Below are 25,381 nucleotides of genomic sequence, written 5' to 3' on the forward strand. Positions count from 1 at the left end.
CAACTTGTAATGGAAGAGGAATTTTTAACAATGGATTGCAATAGAATCTATTGAACATACATAGAATAATAATGATATTGTATGACATTGTAGCAAGAAGGTTACCTGTTTTTAATGAATATTATTATTTCTTAAGGAATACTTTTACATTCATCAGATGCTACAAGAACAAATGTGCAGGATTCATTTGACTGGAACTCATTCTTCTGAAGTGGAAAACAAATTAACCATCTGTATCTTACCTTGAATCTAATAGAGTCTATTATTGAAACATGCATGTCTCTGAATTGCTAGCTCCACACAAGAAAAAATTATCATTATTCAGCTTATCACATTGAAAATCAAACGATTAGAATTTCAGAAACAAGAAAATGTCTTTAATGCCGCGATTATCAAGTTATAAAACACAGCTTTAAAAGATAATACTCGTCGAAAATGTGAGAAGCCCGCGGCAAAATGGGGAAGTAAAAACAAGGGAATCGTTAGATAAATGGAAGCAACTGATGAAAAACGAAAAAAGCAACCGAATTGTTGTCGTAATATAAGTAATAATAGTAATTATTCGAGTTGCAGGCACTGGAGAACTTACCAACATCATATAGAATGGTTAGAAGTCAAACCGGTGAACGATCGTCAATACAAATTACGGACTTCAAGTTACATATTAGTCGCTAACTACGTATTTGAAACCGTGCAACTGTAGGCCTATAATAGAATCAACTGATGCTGGCTTAATTTTGATAAAATATACTCTTTTAGAGTGGCTATTAGATTTAACATTAGGCTCACTGGAATATGGCATTATCTTGAAATGATTTTTAATGTAGCTGATAATGCTGATCAACCACTATAGATTCAGCCAAATTCGAGGGCTTACATGCATTCCTGATTTATTTCGGAATCTTGCATAGAATACCTGGTTTGGTCAAACTTCAACTTAGAAACGATCAAATGCATGAGATGATCAAGTTGTATGTTGATATACAGGCCTACTAACTGAAATCTACAGAACTTCATCTTCTAAAGCGAAAGTTCAAAGGATTCTTTATACCTGAATATTTATTAAGAATATGACTTTTTTGAATTAATAGTAGTTTGGGCTGATTAAATCAAATTTGTTGTACATGCCCACATCAATATAGAGGATTTAGACAACTTCCTCAGCCTCAGGAAAAATACTTTCAGACGACTCCCTTATGAAATCATTCTAAACAACGATATAGAACAAAATTGAAGAAATTGAAAACCTTGTTAAAAAATTTCTTAATAAGTAATAAGTAATATTCAATGAAACATGAGCTTCCTATGATTTGCTGAACCTTCAACTCACTTCAACCAACACACAATTAACACTGTTACCTTGCTTTAGAATCAAAATTAAGAAACAAATCCTGTGTGAGAGGCACTAAATATAATCTACATTCATGAGCAATAGATTAAAAATAGCACAATCCTTTCAGTGGCTAGGACCCAAATTAGTGCTACCCCCATTTCCTACTGGCCAACCGACAGCACAGTAAACAAACAAGGGCTACAATAATTCAAATTAGACGAAAAACTGTTATTACTTTGTCAGTTATGAGACAAGAAAGGTAAGATTGGAAGGATAGGGTGTTTGAGAGAGATAGTAGAGTAATATCGAAACAGCTGTCACACCATTGCTATCAAATCAAGGTCAGGCACGGGCAGCTTTACTCTTTACTATACTGATATCCACTTCAAACTGTCAGCATTCTATATGAATAACATCAATGACTCCCATTCAACCAATACTGACAGATTAAAGTGATTTTAACTGTAGATTGTAGCGCGCCGATCTAGTTTTTTATCATTTTTTTCCTTCCTCCTCATTTTCTTATTTTTCTACTTCTTTCCTTTTTCATTATCGTACGGGTGAAATAATTTATGCATCGCCCGAGGCCCTATATTTGATTTGAAGGTTCCTTTTGTTCTAATAATCTGTCTCAGCTTGAAACGTAACAGAAAACGCTGTAATCTTTTCCATGTGTAAAAGTAATCTGCGTGAAAATACTGCCACAGACAGATATGTCCGACTTTTTTACCCGGCTGTACACTTCCTACATTCAAAATACAGTATCGAATAATTCCTTCTGGGAAAGGGAAGTGGAAAAGTTATCAAAGATAAAACATTATCATGATGATGATAATGATGATGAATAATTAATATTGTACGAATGGCGAAATATGGTGAATAAGTACATGACTGAGGAGTAGAAGGAAAATTTTTAAAATGAATGAGGAAGCTAATAATTATAATATGTAAATTGCATTATATGATCATACGGATCCTCTCGAAATGATGTTTATAATATGCACAAATGTTAAATTCATAGTTAGAAATCTCCACTGACGTCCAACTGCTGCAGAATAGATGAACAGCAATCAGGATACAATAACTACTATCAATCTTCTACAAAAATAGCCTCATCAACTATTATATGGCCTACAACCCACCCTTATAAAATACATAGAACAAGCTGGAGGAAGTACACGGCGAAGAAATAGCTTGCAAATGTTGTGGGCTGGAAACAAACATAATTTATAAGTTCACACTCTGATTTGTTGGGCAAATATAGATATCACCTAGGCTAGGGAAGGCATTGTTTGTCTCAGCACTAATTTCTTGCATTGAAGTAACACTATGTGAGTAAGTTGTTACAGAAAGACACATCGATACAGTAGTGCTAATAAATCAGTAAAGCTATTAGCATATCGTTGGTATAGGCAGCTGCAATCTTTCTAGAATCAGCCTACCAGTACACCAACCACTATCTGAAGATATAATATAAAACCGTTGGCAAATGAAATTGGAAAATTTCAATTCCTGTTCAATTTCCATACGCAAATACAAGCCGACAGAGGCAAACTCATTCCGCTCTTATAATAAAATATAGCTCGACATTAATTTTAATTTGCAACTGTTGCGCAAACAATAGTTATTCAATCCAGTGATAATACAAGTAACAAGCATAAAGTATTATCATGATTATTACTATCAAATAATAGGCCTATATTATTCAAATCTCAATATGGCAAGCAATAAGACATTTTATGATGCGTAACTAGCGTTACTCGTAAGACTAATAAGTATAAATCAACCACGAATGCAAGGTTAGAGCAAGGTCAAGTGCGGAAGAAATATGGAGAAATTATAAATTAGCTGCTATGTGGTGCAGATATAAGCTTCGTTTAATATATTAGTGTTCCAAATCAGAATCAAGGTGGTTGGAAAGGAAGTCGAATATTGAAGATTTATAGTTAGGTAGCTATTTAGTCTGTGAATAAAGTTTCGATTCTATACTATCAAGAAATTTTTCAAGTTCCGATAGTCCCTTAAATATTATGAAAAATATTTCCCACGTTATAAGAATCCTTGAAATGTATTCACATATTGAAACAAAAAAAAACAAACAAAACCTACTATAGAACATGGTACGTCATAGTGGAGTAGGTCAATTTCCACATAGAAAACACTAAACATGTAGAAGACACATTATAAGAAATTTCTGGAACTAACTATTGCATGTGATAGTAAACTATCTAATATTTTCTCAAATTGATGTAGTCATTTTAGTTTCTTTTGGGAAATAGGAATTTTATTTATTGAATATTGAAATAAAATAGACATACATACAAAGCTCTCCAATCACTGATAAATAACTGGTGATCTCCAGTTATGGTTATTCACTCATGTTTTACTGCTATTTCTCGTTTCATTTATTACATATATATATATATAATATATATATATATATATATATAATGAGAAAAGCTTATTACAAGAATAATAAAACAATTATTACTGTGATAAATTATTTATCTATCCAATGATACACAAAACACAAATTATTAAAATGATTGAGGAAGGACAAACAGGTACAGCCCAAAACTGTTTCTTTCCCGTATTTTGGTTCATACAAGTCCAAAAAGTAGATTTTGTTTCATTCACATTTGATAGTGAATGTAGTGAATCGTAGATGAATTCATTAATACCAATAAGGAATTATACTTCATTGACTCTACTACTGTGTCTTCACTTAATTATCCAAGCAACGTGGATAAAGTCACACCAATACAAAGAGTGAAATTCATCATATTATGACGAAAAATGAATCAAACTTCAACATCGTGGGAAGAAACGACACTGAATAATAGACCTTAGGGGAGGCGAGCGACAGAGAGTGAGACAAGTAAAATAAGTGATGGAAAGCGAAAGAAAGGAGTAAAATAAGAGAGCTGCAAGATTCGTGAAGGTTTCGGACGACAATAATTGGTATTCTTGTCGACACACTGATAGGTAACATAACGGGGTGAACACACGTTCCATTCACGCATACACACGCGTGTTTACACGCATCCCTGCCAGTTGTTAGTCGCATGCCAATGGGCAATGAATGTTAGTGACCGATCTCCACCCCGTCCCCCGACACTTATCACCTAAACAAGAAGAGATCCTTCCATATTTGTCACATCTTTCTCCTTCGCTCTCCTGCACTTCTTCCAAATCATCATCATCACACTGATTAAAGTCTTGTTTCAAATTGTGTGTTTTCCCTTGGCATCAATTTTTAGTCATTTTTCTGTACCTGTAAACTTTTTGCATCAGTTTTCACTTCATAAGCCACTACATATTCCTCGTTTCCTTAATCTTCAATTTATCATTTCTTCAATCTACTCTAGTCCGCATGTCTGCATCACTTATAAGCTTGTACAAATACTGTTGTGATCATTTGGGAGCGTTAAAGTCTCCAAATGCATAGGGTGATATGTTGCAGTCTCCTCTTACAAAAATCACATAGTTCGGCTCCATCGGCTTTATTTCTAGGAGTGTTCAGTGTATACATCTGTTCTGTTCTATTCAGATAATATAGCTGTATAATATTTTTCAACTCAATCCAAGTTGTTCAATTCATCACAAGAAATCAAGTTACAATAATGCTACTGCAAATGAAAATATTCAGTCAATGTCATCAGTTATTAAGCAGTTTCTAGGAAAATATATTACTTATATTAGTTATCAATGTATCTAATATCGAATCATCAGAGCATTGGAATTACGGAGAAGGAATTTTTTTGAAAATTAATATCAATTCAATCTTTATAAAAATTACTAGTAGCCTCTTTTCATTGTTTCATATTATGAACACAACTAGTTTCGAGCATGAGTGCCATTTTCAAGTGTCAAAAGAATAATATTCATTTTCACACTTGAAATATTCATTTGACACTTAAAAAAGGCATGCGTGCTCAAAACCAGCTGTGTTTATATAAAAAAGTAAAAAGTGTTTCTATTAATTTCAATAATAATTAGAGAACTGATGAGATACATTGAAATATTGTTTTAGAGGATTCGATAACTATAACTATTATTAATAATCTGAGTTTGATAATTTCATATTAAGAGATGCTTACTCTTTCAAGTTATAGGATAGCGGCAGTAGCCCATTCTCAAGCAATTGTATGGATAACGTGAAAATGGAAAATCAATCAGAGCTCTAGAGCAATACCTACAGTACCTGTACATAATTATTTTTTCAGAACACAGAATTGTCAGTTATTTCACAGAGAATAGGATCATTTCAATAGTAATACTGTAATAATTATGATCATAGCTTATCTACAAAATTCTACATACTACTTGTTTTCGAGCTCCAAACTTTATTGATGCCAAATCAAAACGACAATGAATGAGGGTGCATGTGAGACGCACAACCTAAACATGAAAAATTTCATAATAGTCCAATGCAATTACTTCTGAATGGCTTCTAGTATTTCTTAGAGTTTGACTCCTTGGAGCTAGTGAGGAGAATTTGACTTGAGAAGCATGGAGTTAGTTTTGACCTTTTCAGACGTGATTTGTTTGATAAAATGAAGAGAAGGCAGCAGTGTTTGTTTAGAAGAGAAGACGGACAAAAGCAAGGGAAACGCATGTGTTGACGAATGTCATTAACTAATTTTACTTTTCAAGCGTTAGCTGAAAGGTTTCAGACAACAGTGAAGTGTTAATGCACAACAAACAGTTTGCGGAAAGCAGACATTCGGTGTAAAAATTTGAACTTGTCTTTCTCTTCTGTACTACTAGAGTATAGAAAGTTGTATACAAGTGATAATATTAAAACTCGCAATTTATCGATGAACCTCCATTTCTATGGCTCCTCTAACATTTAATTTCATTACTTATCAATGGAAAAACAAGAAAACTAATTTATATCCTTATACTGTATAAGAATTTATATCTTTATATCCTTCATGAAAGTCCAGAGTCAGAAGTCGTAATTTCTTTTGATGAAGAATCATGAAGTGAGTTTGAAAGTCAGTCAACCAAAGCGGAAACTCACCTATAAAATCAATTAATAGAATCAGATATTAGAAAAAATTTCATTGAATTTTATACAAGCTCAAACCTCCCGTAATAAATGAACTCCATCAGTGAGCAAGATGAGGAATTTTCAGGTCTTCCAGGTTCAAAACCAGAGAAAACCTGAATACATTTTCATCATCTGTACTTTTAATAACTACTGTATTTAGAAATTCGAAATCTTTTAATTCAACAGGGAAATATCCACATGCTAAATCAGGATTTCTACTGAAGTGTGAAAATAACAACATAGCCTGCCAAAAAACTCAATAACTGATTTGCAACCGATTATTTCTCGTAATTTTGCGCAGGAACCATTGGCGTTTTTAGTAGACATTCCACAACGGTGAAGTCAGGTTCATTTCCACTCAACGACTTCCTCAGCCTCAAACACTGAATAAAGGCTCTTTTTCTCTCTCACCAGCCTGAAAACTTATCTCCATTTCTCTCTTACTTGGTCCAGAGTAGAAGGATTCGAACCCCTCGTTCACACCTTGCCTTTTTCTAATGGCTCCAGTTATAGCAGCAGTTGAGTACCACCAGGGCAAACACACACACAGACGCACCACAATAAACGGTTCAAGCATAATCATTATTTATTGGGTACCGCGCATTTAAATGTCGTTTCACATTATACCGCGTCATTATTCAGTCTATCCTTAATATTTTCTTTTTTGCCTCACAATCCTACCTTCTTATCGCATAATATTTCTCCACTTCCTCCTTTGCACTCTTTCTCCATCAATCCTCCCTTCGTTTCTTCATCAAAATCTTCTTCTTAGCGAACTTCCTAATCATTATCGACATTCCCCAATTGTTGATGCCTCTTTCCTTTCTTGCTACTCTTCCGATATTCCTTTTCGTTCGTCCAATACTAGCTTTTTTTCGATCGTTTCACGTTTCCATTCACTTTTCATATACACTATTATCCTTTGCTGAAAAATCTTCATCCATTACACTCTACTGTATTTTCATCCATGATCATTTTCATTCACTTCCCCTCCCTATCTTCATCCACATCACGAATCAATCCTCTCCCACTTATTCCACTTTTTCAAAGTATTGTCTGTATTTTATCATCAAAACTTCTTCGTGCTTCATGCTCCAAGAATTTTTCTTCATACAGTTCTACTTTACGTATTCAGTTGTCCATCTTTTTCGTCATATTCTTCATTTACCTAGCCTCCATCTCCCCTTTACCACTATAATCTCCTTTCGCATTCATCTACTCCTTCTTCCTACTCCCACTCATCGTTGTTCAAATACCGCTCCTCCTTTCCTTTTCACTCCTCGATTATCATCCGTTTTTCTTCGCTCCATATTTTTCTTTGTATCATCTTTCTCTTCTTCCTCCCTCTATTACATCTCACGGCACTTCAACCGTCTCATCCTTCTCATCCTACTCTTACTTGTTATTCTCATCCTCCTTCTCTTTATCTGCAGTCTTCTCCTTCATTATCCATTCTTTCCTTAAATTTCATTTTCCCTCGTTCAATATTTCTCTTCTCTGCCTACTCCCTTATGTGCCGTTCTTTCTACTGTTCTTCCGTATTTCTTCTTCTTGAGTTTAAGCTCTTTTCCTTTCCTCTTCTAGCCAAACTGCGCAGCACAGAAAAGCGACAGTCCACTTTGGAGTAGCACCCGTAATAAGCCGTCTTTTATTAAAATCTTACGCTTGCTTCTGAGCTGCCTAAATGAATGCCTCCATTCGTTTTGATGTATGGTCGTCGACTTAAGAGCGTGTTAATGAGTGGAATTAACATGGCCGTTGTTCGGATAATAGAGGGGCTGCTGCCATCCCGTTTATCCGTGCACGGCTACCTCTGCCAGGCCGGTTATGTATTAATGCTGCGATTCCGTTTCCACACAGAGCCGTCTTATTTATGAGCATTCACAGAGCATGTTTCAATATACTGTAGGCGATGATTATTTTTGTTTCAATTTATTGCCGGAAAAGTGTAGCTGCGCTTGTTTGTGTGTAATGCAGTAATTTATTCGCAGCTCGCCGCATTTGAATTTCTACATCAGCGGTAATCAATTTGGGGTTCAGATAATAAAATATGTTTGAAGAATTTACAAGAAGTAGCCAGAAGCTAGTCTAACTGGGGTAGGTTTGAGGCTAGGCTAGCTAGACTCGGAACCTAAATGATTAATTTTTATTGGGAAAGAGAATGAATGAGATTTTCGGTGTCACTTTCTACTTACTAGCTAAGTGCAATCACTAGCTCATCATTTTTGAAATAGCATTGATATTTTGAAGATTCAATCAATTTCTGAGTTCAATCAAACGATGGTAAGGTTTCAAAGAGGTAATCAGGCATTCATACATCTAAACAATCTAGCCAAGCTCCAAGGAGGCCTAATTATTTTATTCAATCATTCAACATTCTGTATTCATATATATATCTTTCACAAGAGAAGAAAATGACAAATCTTTTGATCAACATCCAATATTTGAAAAAGACAGAAAATTGTTTTTGATCTGGTTGTTTGTGAGTTGCAATGTTAACAACAATCAATCTACGTTGAGTATTTTGGTAGTAAGTGTTCCTCATCTATTAAGACAGCTCGTAGATAGCTCACGCTCACAGAACATCAAAAGCGGAAAATATTCTATTAATCACTTTTCAATATCCGTTATCCCATTATCATCGATCTTCACCATCAGCCAACCAAAAGTGTGTGAGAGAGAGAGAGAGAGAAAGCAAGAGGATGAGAAGTAGGAAGAAGTGAGAGGAGAATCAGAAAGTGGACCGTAAAACATAAATAAATTACGACAGCATCTTTCAATTTTCTGTTCGATTAGCACGGTAGCATCTTACTATAGTGTTTGATGGAAGATAATAACAATATACTGTAATAATTTTTGACCGTAGTCCTGTAACAGCCCATAAGCTATAATCAACTGTTTCTAATATTCTTTTCGTCCTTGGAAGTCTTTCTTGGGATCCGGTTGAAAGCACACCGAAAACTGTTCATTTTCCAAAGCAAAATAGTTCGTTTGTTCAGCTATACTGTGTATTGCTTGGTTACCTTCAGATCAATATTAATTTACTTAATAATGATAGTATTTACGAAATATTTTATCATTATCATTGAAAAATCAAATAGTTGAACAATATTTTTAATGAAAAATAGGTTCACTTTCAGGATTCAAATTCGAATTGTTATGAGCATTTATACAAATACATGGACATCGTCAGGTACATAAGAGCAAATATATATCACAAAAAAATTGCGGTCATATAGATATTGAATACCTAGATATAAAATACAGTCATATAGATTACTAGATATTAGATTACACAAAAATTTAGTCAATACTACAATTCAACACAATACAACATGGATATGAAACAGCACATTTCACACGTTCATGTACTCATCAAAAGAATGAAAGATCTTATCCAGCAGATATTTCTGAACCTCAAATTGAAGTTTTTCTGTGTAGGCCTATTTTTAGATATTAAACTACTCAGGATCATTACTTCTCACCATCATCATTGTTCTTACAACAATATAGATACAGTTTTGGTGTGATGCTGGCTGATGTTGCTTTCCCAATCGTTGATGATGTAATACGGATGATTGTGTATCAATGAATACATCAATCAATTATTTTCACAGTAATAAGAATTAAAAACGAAACGGATCATAAACCTGGTATTGAACTCCAGACACTCGAAAATTCAACTTGAGCCACCAAACATTAAAATATACCTGATAATTAATATACGAGTGTTATCCTCAACAAGAAAGACCACTGGTATTTTCTTGGAAATACTAATTACAAAAGGTGTCAATGAACTAAGCATACAATTATCGCCGACCAAAATTGTTCTTATTTTCCAATGTAATAACTAGCCACAGAAAATTGCTAGTAATTAACCAAGTGGTGCTCTTACTAAAGAATTTTCAAATTACAAAGAGAGAAGGCTTCACAGTCATACTGCAAGTGCAAATAAAGTTGAATGAATTCTTCAGTTTTGGTGGTATTTACAAATTTCTAATTAATTGAATTAGAAAATATTTTATAGTTGTATTCTATATTGAATTATACCACTTGATTTTTTTAATACTCTATCCCTCATCTCATATTCAAAAAACATTGCAATGGAAAATATAAGTACAAATAATATAACATTCTCAGCTTTTTCAAGTACTGATATGTTCTGCATTTCCTGGTTCCAAGAAAAGCATTTACTCAGTTTAGAAGAGAACTGTATCAGAAGAGATGATACTTATAAAATGTCTGCCAAATTCAAAAGGTAACAAACAAAGGTCAATTTTTTAAATTTATGTACCTATCATAATCATAACTATAATATCGAATGTGATATTGTCTGCTCGATTGTCATATAAGTGTCATTATCATCCTCCTCCATTCTTCTTGGCATTGTTATCCTTTCCTCAACGAGTGATCACAGATCTCAATATTGATCGTTTGACTCACAGAGGACACGTTGAGTATCAATCACACTCTACGCTCTTTTTTAACAATGGGCCATCATTTTTTCGTTTCCTCTCAATCTTTCTTCCTATTCTGTTCCACTATTAACCTCCTCCTCCCCCTCCTCTCCTTCCTCCTCATCAACCCCCGCCCCACCAACCAGCCTCGTAACACTTCTTTTTTGTCGTCTGTTCATTTGTTTTTTATTATGGTCATTGTTCTTCACGCCGTCGGTGATCTATTGAAGGGTCCCCTATGTTAATTATGTTCCAGTCATGTCATTTTCATATATCAAAATATTGTTCCCGCGCTCTCTTGTCACACACTATCATTCCCGAGTTGGCGCGTGCGCGTGTGTGAGTTCGGCAGGAAAAGGAGGTAGAAAAAGAACACCTGGGTGAAAGCGATAAATATGGGAAATGGAGCCACAACGAAGTCACTTGAACTTCAAACATGGAATTACAGAGCAGAGTGGACTGCAATCAGTTGTACAACATTTAAACAGTTCATGCTGAATTTATTAAGAATTTATAAATCATCTATCGTGAATGAGCCTTTTATTCAAATAAGGACTAGCATACCCTTTCTCCAAGCTAGTAAGAGACTTAATAATAAACTAATGTTTCGGAAATGCTGATAATAAATTATTAAGAGATAATTTATATTTAGATATAAACAAATTTTAGTGATTAAGAGATTATCAAAGAGTTTATCTTGATCCCAATACTAGAATATGTTAAATATTTCTAAGGATCCTTTTAGGGTAGAAAGAAATTCTAGCTCCAATGGTAGTTCACCAATAATTAATTTTAATTGGAGTATTCCGATCTTAAGACTATTATGGCTTTTTGATTATCAATTCTTCTTGTGAGGCCTTTGCATGCATTATCACCCAAATATTATCACATAGTCTGCAGATACGGGTAACATTCAATTATCTCCGACCGACAAGATTATAACAACTGTAGAGACCTGTTGCAAGCCAAGCCAATCTCGATCAACAAGACCGATTTAAAAATCTGCATTATCTAAAATTGATCATAGATTGTGAGCGGGTGGCCAATAAGCATTGGCACTCAATAAACGAGAGCCCAATAGGCAGAATAAGGCGTAAACTAAAGTGTGGGTGGCGTGAAGTCTCAGCCTAACTTGATTTATTATTATATTGACATTTGACCTAGCATGCTCTTGCCCCGAGTCTGGATTTGCGCCACCATTAGCACCCCCCTCCAATAAAAACCGATAAAATTCGATCGCTCTCCGTTACAATAAAAATTATGAACAACCAGCCAAGAATTCGTCTGTATTTTTATGGCCACCAACCGAAAAACCGTGAACTATGACCTAAATTTTCTAAGCTTTTGTTTTTCTGAATTATCACCACGACTTAGCTATTCGAACACATTCTACATCTCCCATAAAAGTGGAAGGATTTAGTACTGAATTTCGAAAAGAAAGCGATGAATGGCCGATAGAAAAAGTGTGCGTAGAAGAGTTAATTCATGTAGTAAATGCTAGAATGTTTGTATTCAACTAGCCATGAGCCTCATAAAACTCACTCCTTTTGGAGACAACACTTTAAAATAAACTAAAAAAAGTATCAAACATTTTCCTAAAAAAGCAACAAATAACAACTTTGGTAACATATTTTTAACTCAAATCCATGATGCTGGTTAAGGGCAACGAAAGTGTCTAGAATGCTTGGAAAAACTTCAGTTAAGTTAGTGGTAGATACTGAGAAAAATACATGATTTGAAATGAGAATTTTTAAAACAATTCAAAAAAGTCACAGTAATGATGAAGTTCTTAGCTGTAGTCTAATAATTATGTTATTTTTATAAATAATTATTTTTAAACGAAAATCCTAATTGAATGCTGTAGATCACCCCGAAGACTTCTGTCTTTGCAAATATTGAAAACAGGTTAACAGCTAGATGGGAATTCGATGAAAGCTTCTATTCAAAACTTATTTGCCAGTCCGATTCACAGCAATCAATTAAGATTTCCGTTCAATAATAATAATTCATTAATTAGCAATCGAACTAATGAATTTTCTAATTTATTCCCATCTGTATGTTATTTAATATGTTAATTGAAAATTTCATGTATAGGAAATTGATTCTAGCCTTCCTTTCCAATGTTTCTTGGTATTTAGGTTATTCACAGACTATTCCACAGAATTTCAAGTTTTTTCCCCCCTATTTAATAACACTTCTCACTTTAAGGCAACTTCAAAAATTGAAATTCATTAATGTTCAGTAAACTGTATGTGCACATGATTAATGATGTATGTGAATTTGATTCATAGCAGGCTGGATTGATATTCAGGCCAGAAAACACAAAAAAAACTCAAACAGGTATCCTGGTTCCTGTGATAGGTTCAGTTCTACTAGAGCCCAATTAGTATTTCATATTTTCGATTTCACACACACTTGTCACTACGTGGAAATGCATTCTGATGAAGTCAGGCGAAAGCCATGGGTTCTGACCTGCCATTGTCCCATGCATCTCTTGTTTTGGAAAATAGACGAGACAGAAAGTCGGGAGTCACAATGTCATAACGTTGTTATTCAACATTCTTCGTAGACAACAATTCAGGGGCCTTAAAATTTGGAAACTAGGAAGATTTCGGACAGTACAGAGGCAGTTAGAAAAGTATAGTTTCTACAGTATCTAGTCACCGGGCTCAAGAAAATTTCTTATATTTTTTTCAATTTTTATATTTATAGAATTTATGAGTCAACAGGTGACTTTAGAAATCATGCATTTTATTTTAACAATACATTCATTGAATGAATCATATAAAAATGATGCAAAGTAGGCCTTAACTTGTAGTGAGAACAAAAAACTCAATCATCAATTTGAAATCAAAAAATTAATTCAATGTTGAGATTATTACTTGTATTGCAAACTGGGACACATCAGACATATCGGCATTATAGTATTGTTTATTGAGATCATTGGATTGAATTGTTATGAATTTTTAAAAAGCTTTCAAAATACTATTATATTGTAGAAATGATGTTTGCTTGGAAACGAGAATTGCAATAAAATGCACCAATGAAGGGAAGAAAGCCTGGCATACATTCAAATATATTCAACTGGCATCCAGCCAGACTACATTATTCAATCTCAGAACATATTCAAGCAAAAAAGTTTAAAATTATCATATAAAATATAATAATGATATTATTGGCCTACATAAAACGTTAACAATCAGTTCTACTCCTCTATCTAAGCAACAGTTTCGATAATCGGTAAATAATTATTATTTTCTTTGAATTTTGATTTAAGCTTTCAAACAAGTAGACCTACTCACAGGGATTGAATGTATTTTTTTGATAATTAGTTGGAATATAGTGATTGGATAGTCTGGTTGCTCTTAAGGAAATAATAAGTTTCAATAAATATTAACAACTTGCTTGCTACATTTTCATAGATCAAAGAAATTCAATACAATGACAACTTCATAAAATTGTTATTTTTCCCGCTTGAGAAATAAAACCAGAATTTAAGAATCCTCCTCTAGCTTTTTGGTGCATTATCTCTTCCAAGTCACACTGGCTCAGAATAGAATACTGTAGCTGTTTCACACTTCTTAATGATTAGATTTTCAGATAGATGGTTTAGCTTAGAATAAAAAAATATTGATGAATTATTCTATCCAACCAAAGATATAATCATCACTGTGAGCATCTTTCAATGAACTTTATATCTTATAAATGATACCTTATATCTCAAAACTAGAAATGCTATAATAATACGAATATTATTATATATTTTTATCTTGTATTCTACTCAAATTATTTCATTTTAACTGCTTATAATCTATACAAATGATATAGATTGAATAGTTAATAATTATAATCTTTTCAAATTATGATATTGATACATGACATTTATCTGTTTCAACTGATAAGGTAAAGAGCTGATTGAAGAAAACTAATAACCACTAACCACTATCGGTATCAATATTAATCCTAATCCAGCACTCTCGGAGAAATCCGTACTACAAAAAACCCAATTCAAAATATTGTTAACAACTAAGTTATTATAAAAATATGAACAGAATTAAAATCTCTGGCAAACATTCTATCTACAGTATCTACTCGTTTATGTTACGATGCTTTGTTTTAAGTGCAACAAAGACCTGAACTTCGTAACATAATTATTATTGTTGTAATATTGTATGTTTGGCTTACTTTTTATAGGATCTTTCGAAGCTAAAATGAAAAACATTTGTCAATAACATTCGCTACCTACTAATTTGTAGGAAGCCCCGTTTCAGCACTACAACTGAGGCGCTCTGTGCACATTATCATTCTATTTTAATTGGGATTTGAGGAAATGACTTGGGTAGGATGGCTGAATTGGTTAAATTACAGTATCTGTAGTGACTTCATAGTTTCTATTAATTTATGCTAAACTTATTCTGAGTAATAAATGTCATGAAATCGCGCATCAGTTTTATATCGCATAATGATGTCGCAGTCTTCGATCAGATAATGTTTTTTCCAAAAGCACTTTATAAAGGTTTCAGTTTGTCCTGAAAATTCATCTGATTGAAACGGGTCCCAAGTAACTGAAAATGTATCGTCTGAAGAGATGTTTGCTTCAAAAATTACTTTTGAATGGTTGGAGCCCATTATTTATTTTATCAGTAGATCGATTCACATTTCAGAGTAATCCCTTTTCATAGAGCCCCAAGTAGAAGACACAGTCATATTATCATTGCTCTGTGCAAAATGATTTAAACTTTCAACGATGTGACAATGGTGGGCAATTTATCAAATTGGTGAACTTGGGATGCGACTTCGGCGAAAAAACGTTTTATGTTGCCTTATGTACCCAAATTGTGACAGTTCTCTTCTTACGTGATTTCTTCATATCATAATAATTGATAGACGTATCAGAGATACGGTATCTTATTTTATTGCAGTTCATACAGTTCTTTAGAAAATGATTTAGCATCTTGTGGAACAAGATCAATATAATTTTGATGGTAAATGTTTTACATTTTTATATAGAATGATTACGGTAGGTCGATTATTAGTATTATTATAATAAAATATTATAAACTTATCAATTTGTCAACAAGACTTATGATACAATCACTAAACTTCCGCAATTTTATTAATAACAATAACTTTTAATTGAACTTTATAAAAATCTCTGTCAGAGGTCAGTATTTTAGTCCTAAATCTTTAAATTTGGGAACTTGATAAAAACATGATCCCTCACTTTCTATTTGGCGATGTATTTCGATCGATTTTGGAATAAAATGATGACAACACTCGAGTATTACAAGTGGTTATCGATCACTTTGACACTAACCTGCATTTGTAGCCAGCTGTCAACGTAGGGCTGTCCTGGGTAATCCTGGCTGTCGGGAACAATTTGATCTACGTGAGGAACCGGCCTCAACACACACGTCTCCATAGCCTAGCAACTACGAACCACACACAACTGCACCACGACACACGGCGACATGCGACTGCGACAAATGGACATACGACAAATGGCAAGCAACAAGCGAACAGCACCTGCACCGGCTCAAGCCAAAGCCAGCAACCGACTGACGACAGGGACAGCCGACTCGCTCTCTCGCGCCCACCTCTCAGCCAATCACAAGCCGCCTTCTCTCTCCCATCATCACTCTCCCACCCTCACCTATTCCACCACCCCCCTCAACAACACACACATCATGAGATGATACTGTTTGAACAGCTGTTTTCCACAAATCATTTCAATTTGAGACTGTTATGCAACGAGCTGTGATGGTTGTTGAAGTGAGTGGTGGACCAATCAAATTGTAGCGTAGCAGTGATTGACGGACTGGAAGGACCGTTTGATAAGTCACTTCAATAAAACATAATACACTGATGAGCGCTTTCGCGTTGGATCGACTCCACTCATGAGCACTTTCGTGTTGAATCGCTTCACTTATGTCCAGAGCTATCAAAACGATTTTGGAAGAGATGAAGAAGTGAAATCGGATTGATATTAAATTTTCATAATCACTTTACATTAGAGGGTTAGGCCGACTGCGCCCTAACTTCGCCCTCCTAGGTATAAAATAAAGGCAGTCATTCTATTCCATTCTACATTCGATTTTTGTTGATAAGAGATCCTATACTTAGAAATAGAAAGAAAAATAAAAATCTTAGTACACTTTATGAATTATTTAATCACAACATGTTTCGGACATTGATGCCATTTTCAAGTGATATGAAGTAAATAAATAAATACTGCTGGAAGATTCTTATTTTGATCATATGTTAGTGTATACATGAACAATTTGGAAAAATATAAAAAAATGAATGATAATAATCCTCTAAAGAGAAATATTATTTATTGGCACAGATATGTTGATGATATAATATGTCTGTATAATAATGAGGATAAAACACATGAAGATTTTGAATTATATTTAAATTCAATATCACCTTCTATAAAATTTACGATTGAAGCTCAAGAACATGAAATAAATTTTCTTGATTTAACGATTAGTATGAAAGATAACAAACATGATTTTAGCATTTATAGAAAACCTAGACATACAGATTGTATAATTCCTAGAGATTCGAAATAATCATCTTTGGCAACAAAAAATTTCAAATATACAGGCTAATGTCAAAAGATAACTACAGAAAAGAGAAGAAAATAATAAAATATATGGCAATAACAAATGGATATAATACCAAAACTATTGATAGAATGATTTACAAACAAAAAGAAAATGTAATACAGAACAGAATTCAAAATAATCAAGGAAATGTAGGAAATAAAGAATATATTTGTGTTCCATATAACACAATATTTAATAAAGCTATAAGAAAAACCTTTACAAAGAATAAATTCATTTTAGGTTATAGGACAACAAATAATGCATTCGAACTGATAAAAAAGAAATCAAATTTAAATGTACAGCAAGATAAGTTTAAAAAATCTGGAATCTATGAACTTAAATGTAGTGATTGCGACAAATTCTATATCATACAAACGGGTAGAAATTTCCATATTAGGTTTAGAGAACATATCCAAGCACTAAAATCTAAAAATTATACAGAAAAGTGCTGAACACTTGATAGATTCAGGCCATAATTTTACATATATAAATTCCAATATGAAAATACTAAATTATGGTAATAAAAGTGGAAAACTGAATGTTAAAGAAGAATTTCAGAATTATTTATAAAGCGGAAAAAATTAAACAGAGATAAAATAATAAACTTAATCCAATTAGACACCAATAACCCCATTTTTGATAGAATCATGCGAATTTAGATCTACAATATTCATAGTTCTAGTTCATAAAATCATATGAATAAACTAACATATTATGATCAAAATAAGAATCTTCCAGCAGTATTTATTTATTTACTTCATATCACTTGAAAATGGCATCAATGTCCGAAACATGTTGTGATTGAATAATTCAAAAAGGGTACTAAGATCTTTATTTTTCTTTCTATTTCTATAAAGAGTAGCCCTATACAGAAAAGAGATCCTATACTTGTTTATACTTGTAAGTATTATGCATATCTATTTATTCACTTTAAATACAGTCACCTTCATAGAAACTCTATGAAGTTGCCAATACGTTAAAAATAGACTCACTATGTTAAAAATAATTCTTATGAACGATTTTAAAAAACAAACTCAATTTATTCAAGTATGAGTAGCCAATAAAAGGATCCAGGATAGAACAATTCTAGTGTTTATGTTCCTAATCTTCCGAACTGAACTTTAATTGAATAAAGTTTTTTGAGTATAATTCTTCTCATTGATTTCAAACTTAAACTGATATCATAATGTTTCTACTTTACTGGGTTTTTGTGGAGCAAGCCTTCTTTATTGTTTTTTTCACATTTCTCCAAACAAAAAATATATAAGATTCCCATTTTATATTGTTATAGTAAGCAGTAAGCCTACAGTCATCATACGAAGCATTTCTAGTTTGTACGAAAAGTGAACTAATATCAATAAACAAAGTCAATGACATGACATTGGGTTTGTATAGTAGAGGTGTGTGGGCGTATCCCGTCATTCACACATAGAACACATTTATCAGATACCTGACAAACTGAAAACATTACGCTTTATAAAGCAAGCTCAATCATATATTACATTTTGCGACCTCTCTTAATATTATGAGTTAGTTTTATATTATTCAAAACTAGGAGAAAAACATAATTTTCGAGTGTACTTTGCACCAGGCACTACCAGGTTCACCATCGAATTAAATTTTCACTGTTACATGGTTACCTATTCTGAGATATCCTATTTTATTCAAATTTATCTATTTTATAAATCTCTAATGATTTTGATAGCAACCTATTTTACTCGTGTTACAGTCGTTAGTTACAATAGTTAACCATGTGGTCTAGTTTGTCACTTGAGTTGATACAACCTGCAGCCTATCTACCTCCAGCCATCTCCCAACTACTGTAACAATGCTAGACCAGTTGAAATGGATTCATTAGTAAGGTTAACGAGCCAGTTCTCATTGACTTACTTAGCTTACACCATACATATTATACGATTTGGTAGCTTATTTATAAACCACTATATATATCTTTGACCAACACCAGTACTTACAGGTGAGATATCATGACTAGCATGGGAGCCATAAACACTTCCAACGGCATAACAATAACATTCGCCGGACAAAAGTTATATCTTCGGAGTCAAATTCCACACATTACAGCTCGCTGGACTTCGGTGAGGTTGAATATTGCCTGGAAGAAAATAAATAATGTAGTTTTAATTATTTTTGCCACAAGCGTTGTGTTACAAGTAGGCTGGAGGAATAATTCAGTTGTTTTGCTTAGGAATGGGAGGGAGGTGCCCTACAGCAATAATATTGTGCCAACATAAGCTCTGAGAAGCCGTGATATAAAGTAGTGTCATGCATTGTTCCTACTAATTAATTGTGTAGGCCTAAAACTTTCCTGCTTTAGCACGTGCAATGAGTTTCCTGAAAGGTTGGTTTCCTAACGTACTAGCCTACGTAATAATATTACTAATGATAAAGCCGGTAAGTAGCGTTATCACCTGTTCAATATATTACCCACTGATTCTTATAACATACTGCGTCTTTAATAGCCTAGTAAGCCCACTTTTCTCATTTTAATTGATTGTGACTTACATTAACTTGGTGACTTTAATGCACTGGTCAATATATTTTACTATTGTCAGACTGCTACAGCTACTGTACCAATCCGTCTGAAATATGCTTATACTTATTATAATTTCGCCTACCTAGTCATGTGTTCATTAGAGCAAAGGCAATAAATACTGCGTTATTTGAATAATAGGTAACAGATGGCCTTCCAAGTAGTTGGAAAACTGAAGGACAACATGGAAAACTGGATGAAAGGCATCTGGGAGAGTTCCTGATGGAAAAATCAATTTTCTCATACTTTTACATCGACCTTGAAAAGTAATTATCAAATTGTTTTCCAAACATAATTTCTAGGAGGACGTTATATTTAAAATATAAGTATGAAAAATTGGTATAATAAGTGGTGAATCAGTATTTTGAGCAATCTAATACTAACACTTGAACTTAACCTTAATTTTGTGTGCATGGTATTTTTAGTAGGCTACAAAATATAATGAGTTTTACGAAACAAAAATTAATTTTGAATGAAGACAGCAACACAGTCCTAAATAACTGGAAGAGAGTGGGAGAGATGACAAACAAAAATCTTCATTAAGTACAGTAGTTTACCTTTATGCTTTATTTTTTCTCCCATGTTTCCAGCAGAAGAGTGCCTTCTTTCCTATTCTTCCCTGTCATTTGACAATTATTATTATTATTTTTGAAAGGACGGATTCAAGGATCCAAAGGTTCAAAGAACCCCACACGTCAACCGAAGCTTATTGTGTTCTCAAGTAGTACGTTAGTTAGGCAAAACTATACCTGTGTCCTTTACAAGAACCATGAGTTTTTCCCTATACTAACATTCCATTCATCACCTGGTTGCTTTTAGCAATCCAGTGTGATATGCTTGGCAGTCTCTTCAGACTGATTAGTCCTGGTGACCTACGTGAGTTCCACTCCTGGCCTTCTTTGTAGGTCCTTCTGCTAAGGAAGGGGTCGCCAACTTGCATCTAGGGCGCCTGGCTATCCTTGACTCAGCCTCTTGACCCACATTTGTGCCTGGAGTTCCACCCATCTCTGGTCTCTTGGGTTTTTTCTTTTTGCCCCTACGAAACTTTGCAGGGTCGAAAGCCTCAACTCTCCCAAGAAGTTTTGCCTGAATGGCCACCCTTCTTTGAGCAATGGTGAGGTTTGGTCTCTCCACCCACATACTCGTGACCTGCGTGAGTTCCACTCCTGGCCTTTTATTAGGTCCTTCCGCTGAGGGAGGGGATGCCAAACTGCCTCTAGGGATCCCGGACACCCTCGACTTAGCCTTTTGACCCACATTTGTGTCTGGAGTTTCACCCATCTCTGGTCTCTTAGATTTTTTAATGTTTAAAAAGATCTGCCATATCATCAGTCCAGTTCTTGCTCACATATTCAACTTGAGTCTCTCTGAGGGCACTTTTCCAAGTAAACTAAAGATGGCTAAGGTTATACCAATAATTCCAATGAAGGGAAACTCTAAGGATGCTCAGAATTATAGATCCATATCACTGTTATCCATTGTTGCAATTCTGTTCGAATGATGTGCTTTTTGAATTAATTTCATTTTTTCTCAAAGAGCCAGTTTGGTTTCAGAGAGGGCTTGGGCACTGAGCTGGCTCTGAGAAAATTCATTTCAGAGATTTCAAACAACATCAACAGAAAGGATATGAAAAGAGTTGCTGGAATGTTCTTGGACATCCGGAAGGCATTTGATACTGTGAATTATGAGATTCTGCTGCGAAAACTGGAGCTGGCTGGCGTGCATGGCTTGCCCTTGGCGTGGTTCTATTCGTATCTACATGGACGTTCTCAAGCTGTGAAGGTGGGCTCCAAAATGAGCTCCTTTCAGGAAATGACCTTTGGAGTTCCCCAGGGATCAGTTTGGGCCGATTTTGTTTTTGATTTACATCAATGACCTATACTCAAATTAACAGTATTTGCAGATGACACAGCCCTATCCTTGTGCCGAAATTTTTTTTTTCAAAATTATAACTTTTCCAAGATAAAATTTTATTAGAGTGCTGGATTAACGTTGTGATTCTCACGGTATTGGAGTAGTTTCATTATGTAATTCAGCACATTATGTAATTAAATTCTAATTTTTCCTCTATTGTTTTCCAACGTTTTCCTTGAGTACAAAATCATCATGGAAAATCAGTTGAACATCCATTCTATTGCTGAGTCTTCTACTTTGCTTGAAGGAATTTTTCTGTATTCTGTCCTTGTTAGTTGTATTCCTTCCTTGTTCTATTGAGGGAAATTATTGTCGTCCCCACCACATCCTTTGTAATTTGGTATTTTTTAATGTATTATTGCTCAGCCTGATTGAGTCATTTTTTGAGCCTGATTCGGTTGACTTGAAGAGCTGAACGAGAGACCGCTTTTAGACTCTGTAGAGTACAGACATTACTTTTCTGAACTGAATTATTTATTTACCTGATTGAATCATGTCTTATTCAGACAGTTTTTCGTTCTCTCCTGGAGACTAAAGTTATTTATTATTATTGGGTATCATGTATTCCATCAGTTTTGTAATCACTTATTGATGACATACTTTACTTAACTTCATTCAGAGCTGTTGACTGCTGCAATTCATTAATCTTAGGCTATATGGATTAGTAACAGTCGAAAACCAATTAAAGGGTTTTTTTGTGAGTGTGTATTCTTGAATACTCATTCGAGGATCGAGCTGTAAATATGCCTTGCTGTCGAACGAGGGCTGATGAATTCGCCGACCGAGTTGGCCGGTAATATCGGACATCTGACCTTGCCGTGCGAGCCTGGAGGCCATCACCCTTCATCCTCATCCATCACCCTTTGGACATCGGACTCGAGGACGACAGATCTTAGATAAGTACTTGATACCCCCACTACATTATCAGATGTGCCCCCGTAAATTTTGTCTCTTAAAGACATGAGGACTCGGTCTCTTAAAGACATGTTGTGTTGGTCTCTTAAAGACAGATTGATTATTTGATTATAAATGTAAAAGTGTATTTTGTAGTATTTTCTATCTTATTTTCATTATTATAAGAGCAGTCAGTCAACCGCATATCTATGTTCTCATTTCCAAGACCTTCAAACCACTAGAATTAGGATCACATTATTGACCAGATTCAAATCGACAGACCTCAGGGCCTAGCACGATTTCAACAACTAAGCCTTCTCCGACAAAATCATTTGTCACCAGGAGAGCGGTTTCATCCTATGGAGCTGGATCAGATGTTGAGCTATATGGAGATATGTCCCATGATTTGAAACTGTTGTCTCTATGGTTCAGCTTCAACAAATTAAGTCTCAATATCGAGAAAAGATCATATCTGGACTTTGGAATATCTTGTTCTTTCAGACTTCTCAGCCCCCTGAGATTCCACAGTGTTGGATGTGCTGATGATCATTGTGGATGTGGTGTCTTGGTCTATCGGTTGATGATAATATGATGTGGGAGAGTCATATTGATTCTATGGAGAAATATTCTCGATGCCTACTACACAGATTGCATCACTTGAAAAGATTGTGTCCAATGTTCGTTTTAAGGAATATCTATTTTGCATTGTCTCAATCTCGTCTCTCTCATGGACTGGTGTGCTGGGGCAGCACATATATGACTCACCTGAAATCACTCATCACTCTTCAGAAGTCTATGATCTGCCTCATCCATAGAGGATGTAGACGTGGGGACTTTTCGAATGCAATGTCATGCCTCTAAGATACTTGTATGTCTTCAAAGTAATCACTCAGTTGTTGAGTGGTACTGAAGATGGCGCGCTCATCCAAGCTGAAAGGCATTACAGTACAAGAGTAATGGAGAAGCTAAGCACTCCAATGCAGTTTTTGAAATTTTTCCAAAAATCTTTCCTCTTTTTGCAAGGCAGATTTTACAGCAGGTTGCCTCGAGACATCATTGATTCAGCATTCCTGAGGCATCGTTTCAAAATCAATCTTAGGAGGTTTTTGCTTACACATTGTATTGATGAGATTGAGTGTTGGTATCGGGTGTATGATAGAATGTTGTCTGGATAATGATGAGTAACTACTTTAATGTATCATTCATTGCTGTTTTTCTTTTCCTCTACAAACAGAAATTCTCAGTTTCTGTTATTGTTTATTTTTTCTTTTTGATAATAATTTCATTTCCATATTTTTTTCTTTTGGTTTGGGGATTTTAACACTGCATGGGCACTCTTTATAACACTGTATAAAGACTTATCTTAACTCCTGAGCGCGGACGAGAATTTTATTTTTTTTTTGCACTCAGTAAAATCTGTCAAATCATATTTTAAATTATAAGTATTATTGTATTCATTTATATATTTTCCTATTCATACATTCCTGATAAACTAAGCTCATGTTATATGATTAATCTATTTCATTTTTTGTTTATTAAGGATTTTTCTGATTATATTTTCTGTGGTGTATACTATTTTATTCGAAATTGTAATTGTTTTGATTGACTAAAAATAAATTCGAATTCAAATTTGATTTTTTTTTGCCCATCCGAAACTTTGCAGGGTCAAAGGCCTCACTTCTCCCAAGAAGTTTACCAGAATGGCCGCCTTTCCCTGAGCAGTGGTGAGGTTTGGTCTCACCACCCACAAAATCGTGACTTACGTTAGTTTGGCTTTTTTGTAGGTCCTTCCGCTGAAGGAGGGGTCGCCAAATTACCTCTAGGGCACCTCGTCACCATCGACTCAGCCTTTTGACCTACATTTGTGCCTGGAGTTTCACCCATCTCTGGTCTCTTAGGTTTTTTTTGCCCCTCCGAAACTTTGCAGGGTCAAAAGCCTCACCTCTCCCAAGAAGTTCTGCCTGAATGGCCGTCCTTCTTTGAGCAGTGGTCTGAGAAGCTCATCCTTCCTCTCCAGTTGGGATGGTGTGATTGAGCTTACATCATACATGTCGTGATCAGTAGAAGCCTTCTCAATGTTGATAGCCTCTACATAAGAGTGCAACGGAACCTCCTGTGTTCCTGAAGCACCCATTTCAGATTAAGAAGCCTGCCCTGATGGGGCAGATCCCGAGGGTTTGAAGGCAAGTCAACTTATAGAGTTACCTAGGGGTTTGGTTTGTTCATGTGGTTCCCTCGAACAGCTAGGAAAGTGGAGTCAACCTAGACAGAGTCCGCATGTCCAGGCAAGGCTAAATACTACAGGAGGTTGCCTGGTATCCTGCAGGCACCGTTAGAGACACCAAGTCAGTGTCTACAGTATACATTATACAGTATACAGTCTACGGTATACAGTCGAACCTCTCTGTAACGAACCTCCACTTAACGTAATTTTACTTGGTCCCATGACATTTTAGAGTTTTGGCTGCTTATTTACCTCTTTTTAAAAAATTATTTTTTAATAAATACTATTAAATACTATTTTTTAATAAGTACTATAGAAAATAAATCGCATAGGCCTTGATG

The 25,381-nt window shown here is 34.7% G+C and overlaps 1 long non-coding RNA gene across 1 annotated transcript in view; it reads right to left on the minus strand.

The window, feature by feature from the left end:
• LOC120351914 overlaps nucleotides 1-25,381 on the minus strand; it is a 154,081-nt gene that overhangs the window by 56,639 nt on the left and 72,061 nt on the right. Inside the window, exon 2 of the long non-coding RNA XR_005571628.1 lies at nucleotides 19,431-19,570. This is a non-coding gene — a long non-coding RNA (uncharacterized LOC120351914). The remainder of the gene's footprint in view (nucleotides 1-19,430; nucleotides 19,571-25,381) is intronic.

Source organism: Nilaparvata lugens, chromosome 6, assembly GCF_014356525.2.
Source record: "Nilaparvata lugens isolate BPH chromosome 6, ASM1435652v1, whole genome shotgun sequence".
In the NCBI taxonomy this organism is placed as follows: domain Eukaryota; kingdom Metazoa; phylum Arthropoda; class Insecta; order Hemiptera; family Delphacidae; genus Nilaparvata; species Nilaparvata lugens.